Genomic DNA, 18,396 nt, shown 5'->3' on the forward strand with positions numbered 1-18,396 from the left:
GATCTCCCCAGTCTGGGAAGTGTTTCACCTAATGGTGGCTGTGCTAGAGCAATACTCTCATTTTGATAATGGCTACATGGCCAAATTGTTATTTTATCAATCATTCTTTCAATGTGGCATTTAAGAAATCATTTCCAAACTCTAATTCACAAATTTGATTTTTTCTAGAAATTGTATAGAGTATTTTGCTTATGATGTCATTTCAGAATATTCCTTCAAAATTGACTATTTATCAGAGTATTACCTTATATATTTCTTTTTTCTTTTTGCCAGTCCTGAGTCTTAAACTCAGGGCTTGGGCACTATCCTTGAGCTTTCTCACTTTATAAGGGTTAATGCTCTACCACTTGAGCCACAGCACCACTTCCAGTTTTTTCTGTGTATGTGATACCAAGGAATCAACCCTGGGCTTCGTGCATGTTAGGCAAGCACTCTACTGTTAGGCCACACTCCCAGCCCTATAACTGTAATTTTTAATGGGGATATGTTTAAATAAAATGCAGTTCTTCAAGTATGTCAAGACATTTAGATTCCTAGTTTATGTTTCGCCCTAGATTTATTAGGTTATACAGTTATGGAAGGTTAGAAGATAAAAATATAAACAACACCCGTATTTTTATGTACTAGGGACAAATAGTAGTGCTACAAAATAGAAGAGAGTCAATAATTTTACATAGCTCATGGCTGTGTGTGTGTGTGTGTGTGTGTGTGTGTGTGTGTGTGTGTTACTAAAGGAAGACTGTTGTTTTGGGTTAACAGATCAGAACAAGTCCAAATTAAGATCCACAAATTAATCCACAAAGCTGGAGGAAGGCCCCCGCCCAACAAGGATAACTTTCATAGGAAGGTACCAGTCCTGGTTGTATTGACAGCTACCTTTTCTGGGACCCCTATCTGGTGTAATACTTGTGGTATAATATTTGGCCCCTGCATTCTCATTTTGTTTCTTAAGGTTACATCTTCTGGAGTCCATACAGCTCAAAAGGCCATTAGAATGAGGAACCTCCTCGCCACTGTCCTCCAGAATTTTCACTCTAGAAGGTTGGTATGGGGTCTTTCTTGTTTTGTAGGTTCCACATTGTTTTCTAAAGAAAGTATGTTACCCACAAATACTGTTTACCTTCATTGGTTTCCATTTGGATGCCTTCTTTTTCTTGTCTTTTCACACTTGCTGTGAACTTCTTAAAATGTGTTTAGTAGGTTGATAAAAAATTACCATCTATTCCCAGTTTATAAATATATAATTAAACAGATACAAGGTCATAGGCACATGCATACTACTGTATTAACTGAGTTATGGTATTTGTATTGGAGAATTCAAATGATGTAACGCCTTAAATAACTAACTGTCAGTGTAACGAAATCAAATACCAGGAATCTGATACTGAACATATGTGTGGAGAGGTAAAGGGAGATGGTAATGAATGAAAAGAATGAAGGGGGAGAATTCAGTCATAATAATCAATCTGGATCCCATGAAACTAGGAAAACTGAGAGTGGGTTTGGGAAGGATGGAGGAGCGTAATGAAAGGAGTGGCACTGATCAAAATACATTGTGCTTCTAAAGTGACATGTTGAATTATAACCCTCGTGTACAGCTACTTAATAATAATGAACACAAAATTTGAAAAATAAATGAAAGATCAGACAACAACAAAAGAGTGACTGTAGCAGAAGACATTACTAAATGGTCTAACTTGTCCACTGAAATCACAGTTGTGCATACAGTACCTCCTGTACTAGGTACAAAGTTGTCCTTTGGACTGGATGCTGTACAAAGCAGTATTCTGCAAATCTAGCATAAAACACAATAACGGCCAATTGGCAAATCCCTGAGACATACATATGCCCCTAGAAACTTCAAAGGCATGATGCAGAGCCCAGGAGACTCAATGCAAAGTTTTCCCAAGTCTGAAAAAACAGCATAGTGTAAAATTTGACAGATTACAGTTTCTCACACAGAGAAAAAAATAAGTATCCATAGTTTTTGGCATGGAAACATGTTTAAAGCCAGAGTAAGAAAGTAATGAAAAGCATAGTTAAACATTGGCTGTTTTCCCTATGACATAATCCATGCAGGGAGATGGGGAAGGGAGGAGTTAGAAGCCAAAATTGAAAAAAAAGAAAAAAACTAATGTATAAGAGGCTGTGTTACACTGAGATTGGTGGGATGCCATGAGAACTAGAGTGATCTTGCTGGAAAGAGTTCTTAGAATTAAGTCTTGTTCCCACAGAGAAATGCATCTAACATGGAGGAGAAATTGTACAGTAGTTGGAAATACAGAAATTGCTTTCTGTAGATAACTGATAGCCTGTACGTATTCCTCTTGTGTGCACATTAATCCTACTGGGCTCTCTTCCCCTCACCCCACTGCCCAGCCATTGGAATCTAGACCCTTTGGGTTGCACTATAAAACTTGGAATTGGGAAGAGATTTTGACTCTTTTTTTCAATAGCCCTGATGGCCCCAGGACTGTAGAGGCAAAGCCTTGTGCCAGGCAGTGACGATGGTCTGTCCTACTCACTGTCTATTCCCTTAGCAATCACTCCAGCTTTTGAAGGGTGATGGTGCTCCCTGAAGCAACCAGATCTGAATGATCAAAAAGATCCTCAAGACATTCTGCTTCACCCAGAGGGAAATTCTCTTCTCTCATCAAAGATTGCTGAACCCAAAGTCTCTCTATGTGCTAGTCTTGGAAAATTGCAACAGCAATAATATTATGTCATTTATAGATGAAGAGATGGACCAAGAAAAAAAATTATGCTAAGTAAAGTAAGTTAGTCTCAGAAAGACAAAGGTAACTCCAGTAAGTTTCATCCCTGTCATAAGCCAAGTTCATGCATGAATCATCTTTAACAATCACACTGATAATAAACAGAAAGTCTAGAACAACTATTTTGTGCCAGATTATGAGATATTACTTTATATGCATGAAGCGGAGACCCAGTTTTTAAACCCCAATCTCCAAATCCAGAAGTTCCAAGTTAGGGTTGTCCCTATGTGCCAAATAAAGAGACAAAGGGCTGAGATGGGAGATTGTCTGCACTCGTGGGAAGACAACACTTCAGTACATCTTTGGCTGAGTTCAGAGGTATAGATATTGGCTTTAAATTAAATAAGGATGCAAGAGATGAGAAATAAGCGGAGTTAACAGAGTGGCAAATTGAAGGAGCGGCTTTGTTGCCTATTAGCTCAGTCCTGACCATCGGAGGAGTTCTGAAAAATTATTGACACTTTATTGCCAGAACAGAACAGGAATAAAATAGTCTCCTGAATTTGGGGATGTTTTCTTTAAGATAATAATAAAAAAGCATTACTTGTTTGTGGGGTACTTTGCTTCTTACACCAAATTGTTTTGGGGCTTTCCTGGACCCATGGAGATTGCACAGTTGACTGCAGTAAAGTATAACTCAGATCAAGGGACACAAATACAAAGTTGAGGGACTTTTAGTTAACTCACAGGACACAGCAAAGTATCTTAAAATGATACATCCCATCACAATCTAGTAATTAACAACAGAGTAATGAATTAGCAATGGGTCAGCAGGAAATAGTTTTCAAGCAGTCTAATTTATAGTTCTAGCTTTTTTGTTCAATATAATCGGTGTCCTTGAACAGGCCATGGTTTGTCTAAACAAAAATAACAGAGGGCTTCAAGCAGATGTGAAAACCAGGCAGAAGAGGCCAGTGATGGCTAAGATTCTTTTCGGCTCAAAACCGTGTATGATTTCATATAGATCTGCAAGCCTTAAAACAAGTCACCAGAAAGCTTGGAATAATGGGATTGTTTGCTTTTGTTACTACTCTTTACTAAGATTTAGTGTAAAAAAAAAACTTCAGCAATAACCAATGCAAAGAAAAAGTTATTACCTGCCATGAATCTAAAATGTGGAAAAGGGAGAAGTGTGTCCAGAGAGAAATGACGTCTTGCAGACGATTTTTTACTTACTTTTGTGATGTTGATTAGTGCAATCCAGTGATGGGGAGAACCATCACAAACTAGTTACAAAAGTAAAAGTTGCCTTATAAATTCCAATAGGATAAATGGAGCATAAATGACAATGGTTTATTTGCAGTTGTTTATGTCACTTTCTTACATTAGTTACACTACAAAACAAGAGAATGTTTTAAACTTCTTAGCAATGGAGCATTTTAGTTTGTTTCAGTACTGGGACTTGAACTTGGGACCTGGATGTTGTCCCTTAGCTTTTTCACTCAAGGGTAGCATTCTACCAGTTGAGCTACACCTCCATTTATGGCTTTTTCAGTGGTTAATTAGACATGACAGCCTCATGGACTTTCCTAGCTAGGCTAGCTTTGATTTGTGATCCTTAGATCTCAGCCTCCTGAGTAGTAGGATTACAGGTATTAGTTGCCAGCACCTAGCAGCAGTGGAGCGTTTGCTGAGATCCTGTTAAGTCAGATTTCATTTTAGTGAGAATTCCCAGGAATAAAAATGATCAATGTGGGAAGTGGGTGAGGAGTTTAATTATGTAGCTAAGTTTAACCATGGGCAATTGCCAGCACCACATTATGTGCATATTTTAATGAAATGAAAACAAAAAAAAACTACGAGAAAGATAAAGAGCAGGTATCTGGAAGGTGTCACTGTCTTCAGAGGAAGATATATTTTGTCCTGAACAAGTACGCTTGAGTGGCTTCTTGCTCAATATTCTAAATCTAGAGTGTCTGTTTCTTTTCTGCTTGTCTTCTTCCTCCTTACCTAAGAGGCAGAGGTCATTCTTGTGGCCTCCAGTCTGAGAAAGCTGCTTAGCCCAGCTGGGAACAGCACTGTGAGGTGCTCACTAGAGCAAACAGCTGCTTCTCCCTGCTCCTGAGGCCGACTTGTCCAAGCAGTGTTTGCAGCAGTGTTTGCAGGGTATGGTGGGATTTCACATCTGGCTTTCCATAAGACTATCTCTCTGTTGTGTCCACATACAGTAGAGAAGGGAAAGTGACACTTCAGGAGATACTGGTCATTACCAGGAGGACTTTTTCCCCTCATGAGTCAGTCATCCTTCAAAGGCAGACCTCTAAATACTCTCACAGAACTCTGATGCTTCCTTTAGGCTTTGGGGAGACAAGTCTCTAACAATGGCTGGTGACAGTTCGCTTGTGAAGGGAAAGCAGCCATCCTTTGGCATCCTTCAGCTCCTCCATGGCCACGCCTCTACTTCATCCTAGAGTCCTCTACTCCTCACTCAGCCATTCTTTCTCTTCCTTCCTTATAGATCCCTCCACACCCTCCCACAGCCAGACGCCAAGTCTTCTCCCAGTCATCTTTCCACATGGTCGCTCAGCCATTTCTTTCCATTCTGCATTAGTCATCCCTCCATGTTCTCACTCAGCCATCGTCCATATCTTCCCTTAGGCATCCTTCTACATTGTCCCTCAGTCATTTCTCCATGTCCTCCCTCCACATTGACCTGTGCCAAGCAGACCTAGTGTATCTCCTATTCCTTCTTGTAAAGTTTTCAGGGTATACCTGCTTTAACTCAAGGTCTTTGATCGATCTCGAATTGCTTCGGGCGCAGGGTGACATATAACTTCAGTTTTCTACACATTTTAGTTTTCACAGTAGTGGTCCTTTCTATGTTTGGTTAAGTTAATTTCTAAGTATTTTATTTTTTGAGGTTATTTATTACAAATGGAGTTTCCTGATTTCAGTATCACTCCTCTCATTGGTGGCCTACAGAAAGACCACTAATATTTGTGGGTTGATTTTATAACCCACACAGAATGGGAGAAATCTTCACTAGCTGTACATCAGACAAGGGCCTCATATCCAAAATTCACTTAGAGCTTAAAAAATTAACCCCCACCCCAAAAGTAAGCCCTGAAAAGCACAACAATCCAACAAATAAATGGGCTAAAGATCTAAAGAGAGACTTCTCAGAGGAATTAAAAAAGAATGACTAATAGAAACATGAAGACTTCACTGGCCATAAAAAATGGAAATCAAAACAACAGTGAGATTCTACCTCACTCCAGTTAGAATGGCCATTATCAGGAAAACGAACAATAACAAATGCTGGTGGGGATGTGGCCAAAAAGGAACCATTTTACACTGTTGGTGGGAATGTAACTTTGTTGAGCCACTCTGGAAAATAGCATGGAGGTTCCCAAAAGACTGTGATCCAGCAATCCCACTCCTGGGCATTTATCCAACGGAACACAAATGAGGCCAAACTAAAACCATCAGCACAACTATGTTTATTGTAGCACCGTTTATCATAGCCTAGATACAAAATCAACTTAAATGTCCCTCAGTGAATGAATAGATCAAGAACATGTGATATATATACATATATAGACACACATATATATGCATATATATAATGGAATTCTACTCACCCATTAGAAAGAATGATAGTGGACCACTTGTAAGGAAATGGAAGGACTTGAAAAATATTACATTAAGCAAAGTAAGCCAGAACCAAAAAAACATAGGCTTCTTGATTTCCCTCATTTGTTGTAACTAGAATGTGCCTTTACTACAGGTAAACACACTGAATGACCAAAACAAACAAATAAAAACACGATATGATAAATTATATTGGACCCTGTCATTAGCCATAGGAAGCCATGCATAGGAGTAGTGAGACAAGGCTTAATAGCTATGGACAGATAATATATTAAACAATATTCTATGAAATGTACTCCAAAGAAGGAAACAAGATATACTCTTTAGATGCCATTGCTGCCATTTTTTATTTTTTTTCTTTTGTATTGTTTGTTACTTTCTTTGTATTTGGGAGGGTAAGGGGGAGTACATGAATTGTAGGAGAAGGATGAACAAATACAACAGTGATACTCACCAGACACTATGCAAAAATTAAACTGGATATATCCTGAGTGAGAATGGGAGGGAAAGAATGGGAGAGAGCAATGGAAGGGGAAAATAGTTTAAAAAGATTGTACTGACTTAGGTAACTGTAGATCTGTATAACTGTAACAGTTCTATATAACAACTACACAAAACAATAAAAATTAAAAACAATGACCCTCGTTGCTTCTTCAGTCATCTGTTTGCATAGAGTAGTAGCCCTTCTAGGAACTCTTCCTTCCTTTAATTCTCCATGTGAAAGAAATAATCTGGAGGGAACAAAGATGCTTCCACTTCTGTTTATATTGTATTTGTCCAGCACAGTTTGGCATCTAGCATTAAGACTATCTGTTCTTTTCAATCAGTGGGTGGGGCCCAGAGGGAAAGTTTGAAAATTGCTTTTCCCTGGTCTCCACCCAGGTTCAGGCCATAGACATTCTGGTATAGGGACCTAGAACTGGCATTTCTAGGCTTCTGCAGGAAATCTGAAAATTCCACTTTGGAAAGGCTGAGTCACATGCTCTTTGTGAAGTGAAGAGATAGAAACTATAATATAAACTCTGATCTTAGATGTTAGAGAATGCTGGTAACTCTTAGCTACACATGGGTGTGTTCAGCTCAACTCAACAGGAACAGGGTGGCAAAAACATGAACATCCCCAGGAATGTGAGGGCCAGACCTCCACTCTGGAAAGTGAGGAGCAAGAGAGCAGAGGCTCTGTAGGGACAGTCTTTGGAGAGGTGGTGGTATTGTATTGGGTTCCTTTTGATTTTGCCAAATAAAGAATTATGAGAGAGGGAAAGTTGGAGCAGAAGCAAAATTTATTCAGAAATGAGAATTAAGGTGCCAGGGAAGTTGTGGAAAGCTTCTTGACTACTGTTAGTTTGGTTAAAGCCCTCAGTTAGGACTCTCATTGGGAGACTCGCCTGAAGGTCAATTTAAGGGATCCTGTTACCTTATATGGTTTCGAACTGCCCCAATGGAGTGCCATTTCAAGGTAAAGTTGGGTGGGGGGAGGTAGATTATTTACTGCCAGCACCAAATGTTCTTGCTACTCTTACTGCCTGTACCAAGTAGGCCTAATGATGACCTCTCTAGGAAAGGTACCTGTCAGATGCTGGGAAACGAGCATAAGCTATGTAAAAAAGAGGCCTGTTGGACTTACAGGTCCCCTGCACCCTACAATAATTCCACCATCCACACAGAACTCATTTTCCCTGTGATAATTATTGCCTTCTACTCCAAGTATCTCCAGCATCATTTAGGAATCAGTGGAAGGAAAAGGTGAACTTCTTAAGCAGGCAAGTAGAATGCCTCAAACTTTCCACCCATTTTGTTAAAATAGAAAACCCTGCAGGGGTTTCAGGTTCTTTTTTGGAAAAATTTCATTGTCCAGTTTCATTTGTGGGTTGTACAGACCATCGACATTAAATGTAAAAACTGGGGATTTTTTTTCCACTATTACAAATACTTGAAGATGGGAACAAGTTTATATCAAATAATATTTCAATATCCAGCCTCAGATGATTAAAGTTGAAGCCCAATGATAGCTATGACTAGTTTTATGGTTATTAAATGCCATCATACTGGTTAGAATTTGTCTAGGGTTATTCAGTGCTAACTTTACCTTGGGTAGTGAATTTTTTAACCAGGAAAAGTAGCTTATTGCCAGCATTGGTTAACAAGGCCACCTCCACAATGGGAAAGGGAGAAATGGTGCCTCTCCCTATTCAGGGGCACCCATACAACATAGAGGCCAAAGGTAGGAGGTGCTCTGTGTGCACAGCTATGCAGAGTGTGGGGACCTATCCCGGGAGAGTTCTAGGCAGGGTGGAGTTCTGGTCTGTGTGGAAGGTATTCTGCTGAGGCAGCTGGGGGTAAGAGACATAGCTGCCCCAGGAAGAGAAGTGGGAGGTGCTGAGGATCTGAGGTAGAGAACATGCTAACATTCCCCCCTTTGTTGTTTAATAAGTAAGGGTACAGGTCAAGGAGTATGGGCAGAGGTCATTTCTTCTGGAGCTACTTCCTACTGTCAATGGGCGAAGTATTCAAGGGACCCTGATTTGTTGTTCAATTGAGTACCGTCCAAGAAAATTGACAGGTTGGTAAAAGTCTTCATCTTTTCCATGACAATATTTTAGTAGAAGGCAAAAACTTGCTGTTAGTGGACCCAAGGAATACATAAGCAAGGGTATGATTCATACTCTAAAGAGGCTATCGAAGACCTGAGATTGCCTTCTTGATCGTAGCATGGTACCTGACTCCCCATTCTATAGGGATACTTTATCTTATGATCACAGGAGCCTGAGTAGGAGGTAGCAGAAATATTTAAAGATATCAGAGGCAATGGCATCATGGTCTTTTCGGGGGCACTTTCTGCTAGTGTGGGGGCATCAAGGAGTCAATGGGGCTGGGGTCTTTAGAGTCTAGGTCTGCACTAGGCAGGGAAGGGCAGTGCAAGTGAAGCCCCTATTTGCCTTTAGTAATAGGGTGGCCTTGACTTGTTCCCAGGTGGTATCCTGAGTAATGGTTGTTATCCTGTCAAAAGAAACTTTTGTAAAGGTGAGATCAGGCAAAAGGCTGACAGGGTGGCAGGACCAGTTAACATCAATGATACTAGAGAACATAGCCTGGCCACAAGACAGAAAAGTTAGCATGGACCCAGTTGTGGCTCATTATAGTGAAGGAGGAATTTCCATATTACTGGACTGGGGGCAGGAAGAGAATGTCTGGGGTTTTTGGCATTTAGGTAAAGGAGAACATAGTGGACTGGTTGAGAATAACCAGTCTGAGACTAGAGTTGGATTGGTGTGGTTAAGGGTCCAACAGGAAGCCTTGGTAGACGTTCAGATTGTAGATGTCTGGATTATAGACTATGTATAGAGACCCAGAAAGCCACCAAGGCTAACTGTACTCAGTCTAAGACTTACTATAAATACAAATAGCAGGTAAAAATGGCAAGAATGTAAGTTGCTATCCAGTCATGGACCTTAGATGGGCAATCTTATTAACTATTTCTCTTGAGCTCCTGCTCTGATTAATTTTCAAAGGATGAGAATGGAGTGACTCCATTTAGAACGTGACACCATCTCCTCATACTCCTCTTCAGGGTTCCTTGTTTTCAAGACTGGCTTTGTCCTGGGAGTTCAGGTGCTCATTGCTATCGTGCGTCTCAGCTGGCCTTACTTTCACCAGATTTGAACACAAGGACTGGTTGCTGTCCCTGAGCACTTCTGATCCAGGCTAGCACTCTGCTACTTTTGAGCAACAGCATCATTTCCAGTATTTAGCTGGTTAATTAGAGATAAGAACCAGGCTTCTAGCAGTCCTCAGATCAAAGGAGTCTGCTACAAAAAATATATATACTTTCAATAAAAGCTACAACAAGGAGACTAAAATAAGAAGTTGAGCTTTTCTATAACTTTAGACTTGACGAATAAGGTTTATTATTTTTCTTGTGGGTCTGGCTAAACACTGCAGAGGGTAAAACTCATTGGATATAATGAAAATTTTAAATCTGTTTAGCTGAATATAGCACTTTAAAATTAAAACTTGAAATAAACCAATGGCATACACACTTGGAAAGCACACATTAAAACTTGACTAACTCAATAGTATATTTGAACCTTTTGAGATTTGTAAGACAATTTTTTACTTTCCAAATCATTTTTTATCCAAAGGAAAACATTTTTGTCTTCTCACTTCCTTTCCCAAGGCCCTTTTCCTCATTTTTTACATTTACTTATTGTTTTTTTCCATAATTTGTGTTTTAAATTAACTCTTAGACACATTTGCTTGCACCCAAATCTGATGAGATTCTTTGTGGTTTATATTTTAAACTTTCCTCTTTTTTTCCCTTTGACCTGCCCCAAGGCAATTAACTGTGACTCCTACCACAGTTAGGCTGTAGAGACAGAGTAGTTTGTCAGACTGTGGCTCACATTACAGCTTTTATTGATAACAGTTTCCCATTTAACAAGCAGCACATTTGATAATCGACTCCTTTAACACAGGGTTTACATTAGCTTGTAGTCATAAAGCAAATAATTTTGTACCATGGTGACAGTTACATATTCTGAATATGTTCACACACACACACACACACACATACTTATGCACAAGTTTTAAGAGGTGCTTAGAGTTTTGTAAAAAAAGAAAATCGGTCATTTGAATTCTCTGGAATTTCAGCAGCAAAAATGACATCACTTTAAACCTCAACATGATGGAACCAAGTGGTCAATTAGAAAATGAAAAACTTAAAAAACAAACACTTTGGGCAACAAACAAAATTTTTCAGGTTACCAAGACCGACAAAGCTTAAAACAGAATATGTGTAGACATCTTTGTGAGCTTTGAATGCTTGAATATGTTTTTTTCCAAATATACTTAATACTGTTAGGAAACTAAGCCATGAAGCTAGTAAAGAAAGAGCAGAAACATAATATCAACAAACCAGATCAACTCTACTGGAGACCTGAATGGGACACCATGGTAAACTAAGGAAAGGCATAGTGCAAAATGGCAGCTGAGCTACTTGGAGCCTAAACAGGGCCTTGGTCAGGAGGCAAAGAGTCTCCTGAGTTCATGGTATAGGTCTAGAAAGGTTCACTAACCTATTATCTACATCCCTGCCCCGCCTCTTGGAATTCAGGCACACCTGGGAGATAGGTCTCCCACTCCAAGAGTTTTTGTTTTGTTTTGTTTTGTTTTTAATTTTCCACATTGCCAAAATGGTGCCTGTTAAACCCAATTTTATACAAAATAAGATTTAGTCAACAAGCAGAATTTAAAAGAATCTCCATGCCTAAATATGCTGTGCTAATAGGAACAGAAAACCTTTCCTTTGTCTCTTCTGTGGCAGGTGTGAATCTCCAGGACCTGTAGAGAGAAGCCTGAATGGCTTGCCTTGCAAGGAAAGGCACAAGCAGAGAGGCAGGCCAGGGAGAAGGGCAGGGGAGGGGAGGGCTGTACACAGACAACTTTTCCACTCACAACTCAAAACCACTCTTCACTAAAGCATGACTGCCTAAGGTGGGGTCAGGGAATATGTGGACAGAGCTGAAGCAGCTTGTAGTGCTAGAAAGTAGGAAAGTGTGAAATTGGGCCAGAGTTCAAGCATTAGAGAACTTGAGAGGCCCTGAGCCCAACTTTAATAAAAGAGGGGAGGAAAGCAGGTAGGGAAGGGAAAAGAAGAGAAGAGAAAAGGAGAGGAGAAGAGAGGCTAGGGGAGGGGAGGGGAAGGGAGGAGTGGGGAAGTGAGGGGAGGAGAGCAGAGAGGAGGGGAGGGGAGGGGAAGGGAGGGGAGAGGAGGGGAAGAAAAAGGAAGGAAACTATGGGCTTAGCAAAGGAACATAAGCACAAACTGAAAGATGTTTTAATGTTTCTAGCTGGAATGAGTTAAGCAACAAAATAAAGCTATATCAATTTGTACTACATCCATAATGACAAAAGTAAGCAACTAGATGAATAAATGTTCCCTGTTGGTTTATTGTAATTCAGTACCCCAGATGGATTCTAAGAGAGATAAATAAAGGGCTTAAGTAGAAACCCAAATGCAGTGTGGACTGTAATTAAAAGTGACTCATCACTACTGGCTTGTTGGTTGTGACAAATCTGCTGTGGTAATGCAACAGGAGAGAGTGGGTATAGGGAATCCCATATTCTTACTATATTTTCAACTTCTTACAACTCTAGAATTATTTTTAATGTCTAAATAGTTAAAACATATCCTGATGTATTCTAGATATAGATATATAGACATATAGATGGTCTGTTATTTTTAACAGGTGCACAGTATTCCATAATGTACACAACTATATCAAATCTGATTCAAACATTCTGCCATATGTTCATTTAAAATTATCATCTTTGTGCAACTACTGCACATGTCCAGAAAAGGCCTAAATTCACATGTGTGCACACAGGCAAAAATATATATCAAAATTGTGCATAAAACCTAAGGCTTGCAAAGCTCTGGTAGAGAAAACTGGAGTTGGGAACCCACAATTTTGAAAATATTAAGATCTTGTAGATCTTAGTACTATCTACAATATTTATTTTTCTTTTCAGAAGTCATTCAAGTTAATGAGAAATATATCTTTCTCCTCTTGTAAATTCCCCCTGGTTCTAGATTCTTAGTCTGCGGGGGTTAATGTTAATTAATTTTTACTATCTTTATGTTGCTATATAAAGGAGTTTCCGTTCAACAGAGCAGTTTATGAATACAGCTTCTTGATCGATGTCATCTCTTTTAACATTCTCATTCCCTCTGAGTCTGTGGGGTCTTTTTTAGTGCAATGAAATGCTCATAAGTTCAAATGAGTATATTACAAAGGTGCATAAAATATGCACAAATGTCATCATTTACATACAACTATTATATGCGCTTAAAACACATACATTATGATTAGGTTTGTAACTATTATGTACTAATATAGTTGTCACCGATGTGCTTGTGAGGATTACGGAGTAGGCAGATGAAAAGAGGAAGGGTAGGCGAATGCAGTCATAATATTCAGTGTATATATGTGAAAATGAACTAGAAAAAATTGAGGGGATGGGTGGGGTTGGGGAGAGATGGGGAGAATGATAGATGGAGTGATACAGATCGAAATGCATTGTGCTCACAAGTTGACATGCTGACTTGAAATATCTTTGTACAAGTAAAGATAATTTTTTAATTATGCAAAGAAAACTACACAAAGAGACACAAAAGTTAATATATACTACTAAGAAACTTGCTTGCAGTCTAAAATAATTTTACATAAGACATTTCCAAATCACTTCTCAGAATTCTAGTTTGAGGACCGGGAGTTTGGCCTTGTGGTAGAGTGCTTGCATGTACAAAGCCCTGGGTCCAATTCCTCACAGAAAAAGCTGGAAATAGTGCTGTAGCTCAAGTGGTACAGTACTAGCCTTGAGAAAACTCAAGGACAGTGCCCAGGCCCTGAGTTCAATCCCCAACACTGGGGAAAAAAAAGAATTCTAGTTTGAAGTGTCATGAGCCTTTCTAAAGCTTTAGTCATATCATACACCTAACCCTCACCATTTGTTATGTATGGCCAACTGTGGTGCCCTATACCTATAATCCCAGCACATGGGAGCCACAGACTCACAAATCTCAAGTTCAAGGCCAGCCTCAGCAACATAGTGAGTTTGAAACAAACTGGAAAAACAAAAGTTGCATTTTGCTTGTTTTCCAAATGAGAAATTTGAAGTATAAAATAGTGGAGTGTCTAATTCAAGGTCACATGGAAACCATTCTTCCCACTCCCATTCTTCCCACTACACTTAAGCCTCGGATATTTTCAAGTTTATTGGGAGAACCATCCTAAAGTAAATCAATGGAAGATACTTGTTTATAAATCAAACTATTAAATAGAGAATATATGCCACCTGAATCCTCCTCATTTTTTTAACTTTTAAAATGGAATACATGTTTCCATTTTACTTTGGAGGCTAAAACCTGGAGTACCATGGTTCAAAGCCAGCTCAAGCAGAAAAAATGATTCTCTGTCTCCAAAAGAACCACTAAAAAGCAAGGATGGAGGCTCGACTTAAATAGCAGAGCACAGCTGAATAAGCAAGCTGAGTGAGAGCTGGTGGGTCCAGAGTTCCAAACACAGTAACTGACCAAAGGAAAAACAAAGTAAACTTGAGTGTGTGCACTAGAAGTATGACAACACCAGAACTTTTCCCCGACTTTGCAAAGCTGAGCATCAAGCAACAAGTCTCTTGTGTGTCTTCCAAGTCTGCTTTTCCTTACTGCCTATATCCCAGCACTCAGATTTCCTAAGACACATCCACCTCTCCCGCACTGCCCTTCCATTTCTTTCTTCTTCTGGTTACCCAGAACTTGCCTATGGGTCATCCTGATAATCCTACTTACTGGGAAGGCTGAGATCTATGGATCAAGATTTAAACCAGCTCTGGTGGGACAATCCATGAAATTTTTATCTCTAGTATACCACCAAAAAAGCTGAAAGTTGAGTTGTGGTAGAATACTAGCCTTAAGCAAAAAGATCTCCAGGATATCACCAAGTCCCTCCAAGCCCCAGGACTGGAAAACTAAAAAAAGTAAAAAGATGTTATCTTTGCATAGTACTTTATAATAACAGGAAGGAGCCTATTTCCTGGTGGCAGGACAAGATTAAGCATTTACCTTAGATTTTAATCAACCTAATGCTTTTAGATAGCCAATGCTCACTTCAGAGGGCCAGGGTGAAAAGGGCTCTGAGCACTCAAGGAGAAAAGGTGTCTCATTTTGCACTCTTGAGGATAGTCACCCTTAAAAAAAATAAAGTTACAAATGTTGGCAGGGTTTGCAAGGGTGTGCAGATATTGGAAACTAGTTTTTCTGATAGGACGTAAACTGGTAGAGCCACTATGGAAAACAGTATGGTGATTCCTCAAAAAGTAAAATTATAATCACGGTATAAGTCAGCAAATCCTGGTTAAAAGAATTGAAAGCAAAATATTGGGGAGATATTTGTACATGTGTATTCCCAGGACCATTATTCCTGAGTAAAAGTAGAAGTGCTATGTTGAACATTGCATTGCACATCTGTAGTTCTGCTATTTGTGGGCCGAAATAGGAGGATCACATGCCCAAGGCTGGCTGAAGCAACATGGTGAGACCCTGTATTAAAAAAATTTATATCAATGATATCATAACAATGATTTAACTAAACAGATACCAGTACATGGCATATGCATGCAACTGAATAATATTCAGCCTTAAACAAAGGGAAATTCTGATACTTGCTGTGACATAGATGAACTATGACCTCAGCTAGCTACCAAGACACCAATACTGTAAGATCCCACTTATGTAAGGTATGGTTTGTAAGATACCCAGCTGAGTTCATAGAGACCCATTAGTACAAGGATGGTTTACAGGGATGGGGAGATTGGGTTGGGAAATGTTTAAGCAAGGGGTTGCAGTTTCAGTGTTGCAAAACTGAAAAAGTTCTGGATATTGGAATACTGAACATACCACTGAACTACACAGTTAAAATGATTAAAGTGGTCCATTTCAATGTTACACATATTTTACTACAGTTAAAATTACCTGTAAGTGTGGGTTGATTTCAGTATTGCACATGTCTTATAAATGGCCTGGGATCCTGTGGAGAGGCCAGGCAACTGTAGTCTGGGCCAAAGCTAGAAACAGGGGGAGGCAGTGTAAATCTGCCAACGCATATAAGTAGAAACAAATGTCTTGCCACTTCATCATTGCTTCTGCTGTCAACCATCATGACTGTTTCAGAGGAGGGAAATGGCAAAAGAAGAGCGCAGTGGAGTGGAGGTGTCTTTAGAGGTCCACAAGTTCCCAAAGCTCAGAAATTGAGCTTGTGAGCATCTGTCCTAGGGGGAGGATAATCAGAGATAGGAAGCCAATTATCAAAGATTCTCACATAAACTATCCATAAAACTGGACCCCACGGGACCAGGAGTTTGGCCTAGTGGTAGAGTGCTTGCCTAGCATGCACAAAGACCCAGGTTCAATTCCTTGGCACCACATACATAGAAAAGCCAGAAGTGGTGCTGTGGCTCAACTGGTAGAGCTCTAGCCTTGAGAAAGCCCAAGGACAGTGATCAGACCCTGAGTTCAAGCTCCAGGGCTGGTAAAAACACCCCTCCCCCCCCAAAAAAAAACACCTGGACCTCAGATCAAACAGATGAAAGGAATATTACAAAAGCAGAAACAAAGATGTATTTTTTGTTTCCAAATAAGCAACATACAGATTATTTTCAGTTTTGTCATTATACACTCCTGAGGCAAAAAGAGCCCCTCCCTTTTTTTCTTAAATTTGTGCTGGTCCTAGAGATTGAACTCAGGACTTGGGCATGCTCCCTGAGTTTTGTTTTTTGCTTAAAGCCAGCACTCTACCACTTGAGCCACAGCTCCACTTCCAGATTTTTTCTGGTTAATTGCAGGTAAGAGTCTCACACACTTTCCTGCCAAGGCTGCCTTTGAACCCTAATCCTCAGAGTTCAGCCACCTGACTAGCTAGGATTACAAGCATGGGTCACCATTGCCTAGCTTCCAAGAGACATTTTTATAAAGAGATTCAGATAGTTATTCAAAGACTTTGGTGATTGGAGAAGGGTTTTCATTACAGATATAAGAAACATACTCACTACCTGACTTATGTAACTTTAACGCCTCTGTATATCATCTTTATAATAACAATAAAAAATAAATTTAAAAAAATTACAGGTACAGTTGTCCCTCTGGAGGCGCAGAAGGATAGTTCCAGGAGGCAGTGTGAATATGAATATATGGATACTCAAGTTCCTGTTATAAAAATGACCTGATGTTTGCATGTAATGTCCCACTTGAAATCATCCCTAGATTATTTCTTATAACTAATAGGAGATAGATGGTTCATAGATAAATGTTAGCCTGTCTTATGTAGGTATTTATTATAGAATACAAGTTTGTACATGTTCAGTAGAGACACAGTTTTTGTCTGAAAATTTTATATTGGTTGGATCCATGAGTGTGGATTCATAAATAAGAAGGCTGACTCCATTTTTATTAAAACAGTTTGAATGCCAGACTTGTACCACTGTAAACATTTTAGCAATCATGTGGATATTGTCAACATAGAATAAGGTTTGTTAATACACAGTGAAAACCATTTTCCATCTATCTCCAGCCTTTGAGTCTTTTCCCCTGCTCAGGCTCATGTGATTAAAAAAATAAAACACCAATCCCTCAACATTTCTCATTTCTCCCCTCTCATCTACTCATCTACTAACTGCTCCAGATCACACTTTCTTCCTGACAACATGTTCCTGTGCCCCCCCTTCCACATTCACTGGGAAAATACCTCCTGGCTCTCCTTTTCCCCTCAGGCTAGCCATCGCATCATGTGGTCAACAGGCCGTGGGAGGGAGTTTGTAAGGGTTGACATGAGAATCACTGTTCTTTCTAAATGCAACACACCCTAGAAAGTAAATAACAAAGTAAACCTAACAGTTATATACTGAAGGGACCTCGAATTGTAACAACACAAACAATATGAGAGTCCAAGTATAAATTCCTCTGCTTAAATACAGATTCTTTCCTACAGTATATAGTCTCTTGAGAGAGAGAGACAGAGAGAGACAGAAGCAAAGATGCAGAAACAGAGATACAAAGAGAAACACAGAGAGAGTAATCTTTGTAGAGGACAATTCTACAGCTTCTTGACATGTTTCTTAGGTCCACATCTTGTAGTACAAAATGTAGGTTCTTCAATGTTTGTATAGAAATGTTAAAACCTGTTCAGAAGGTATAGAGTTCAATTTACAAGCAACTATGAAAAATCTCTGTGAAATGTGTTTATTTAGCATGTGTGTGTGTGTGTGTGTGTGTGTGCGTGTGTGTGTGTGTGTGTTTCTATGTATATATACTTGTTATAAAGTTTAAACACAGGGCTCCTCCTTCTCCTTAACTTTTATTGCTTAAACTGGCAGTCTACCACTTGAGCCACAGCACCACTTTCAACTTTTTGGTGGTTAATTGGAGATGAAAAAAAAAAAGTCTCACAGACTTTTCTGCCCAGACTGGCTTTAAACC

General features: G+C 39.5%; 1 pseudogene; it reads left to right on the forward strand.

Moving 5' to 3' along the window:
* LOC150039295 (piezo-type mechanosensitive ion channel component 2-like) overlaps positions 1 to 18,396 on the forward strand; it is a 171,653-nt pseudogene that overhangs the window by 36,566 nt on the left and 116,691 nt on the right.

The sequence above is a fragment of the Megascapheus bottae genome, unplaced genomic scaffold (assembly GCF_031878675.1).
Source record: "Megascapheus bottae isolate mThoBot1 unplaced genomic scaffold, mThoBot2.hap1 HAP1_SCAFFOLD_40, whole genome shotgun sequence".
NCBI classification, from domain to species: domain Eukaryota; kingdom Metazoa; phylum Chordata; class Mammalia; order Rodentia; family Geomyidae; genus Megascapheus; species Megascapheus bottae.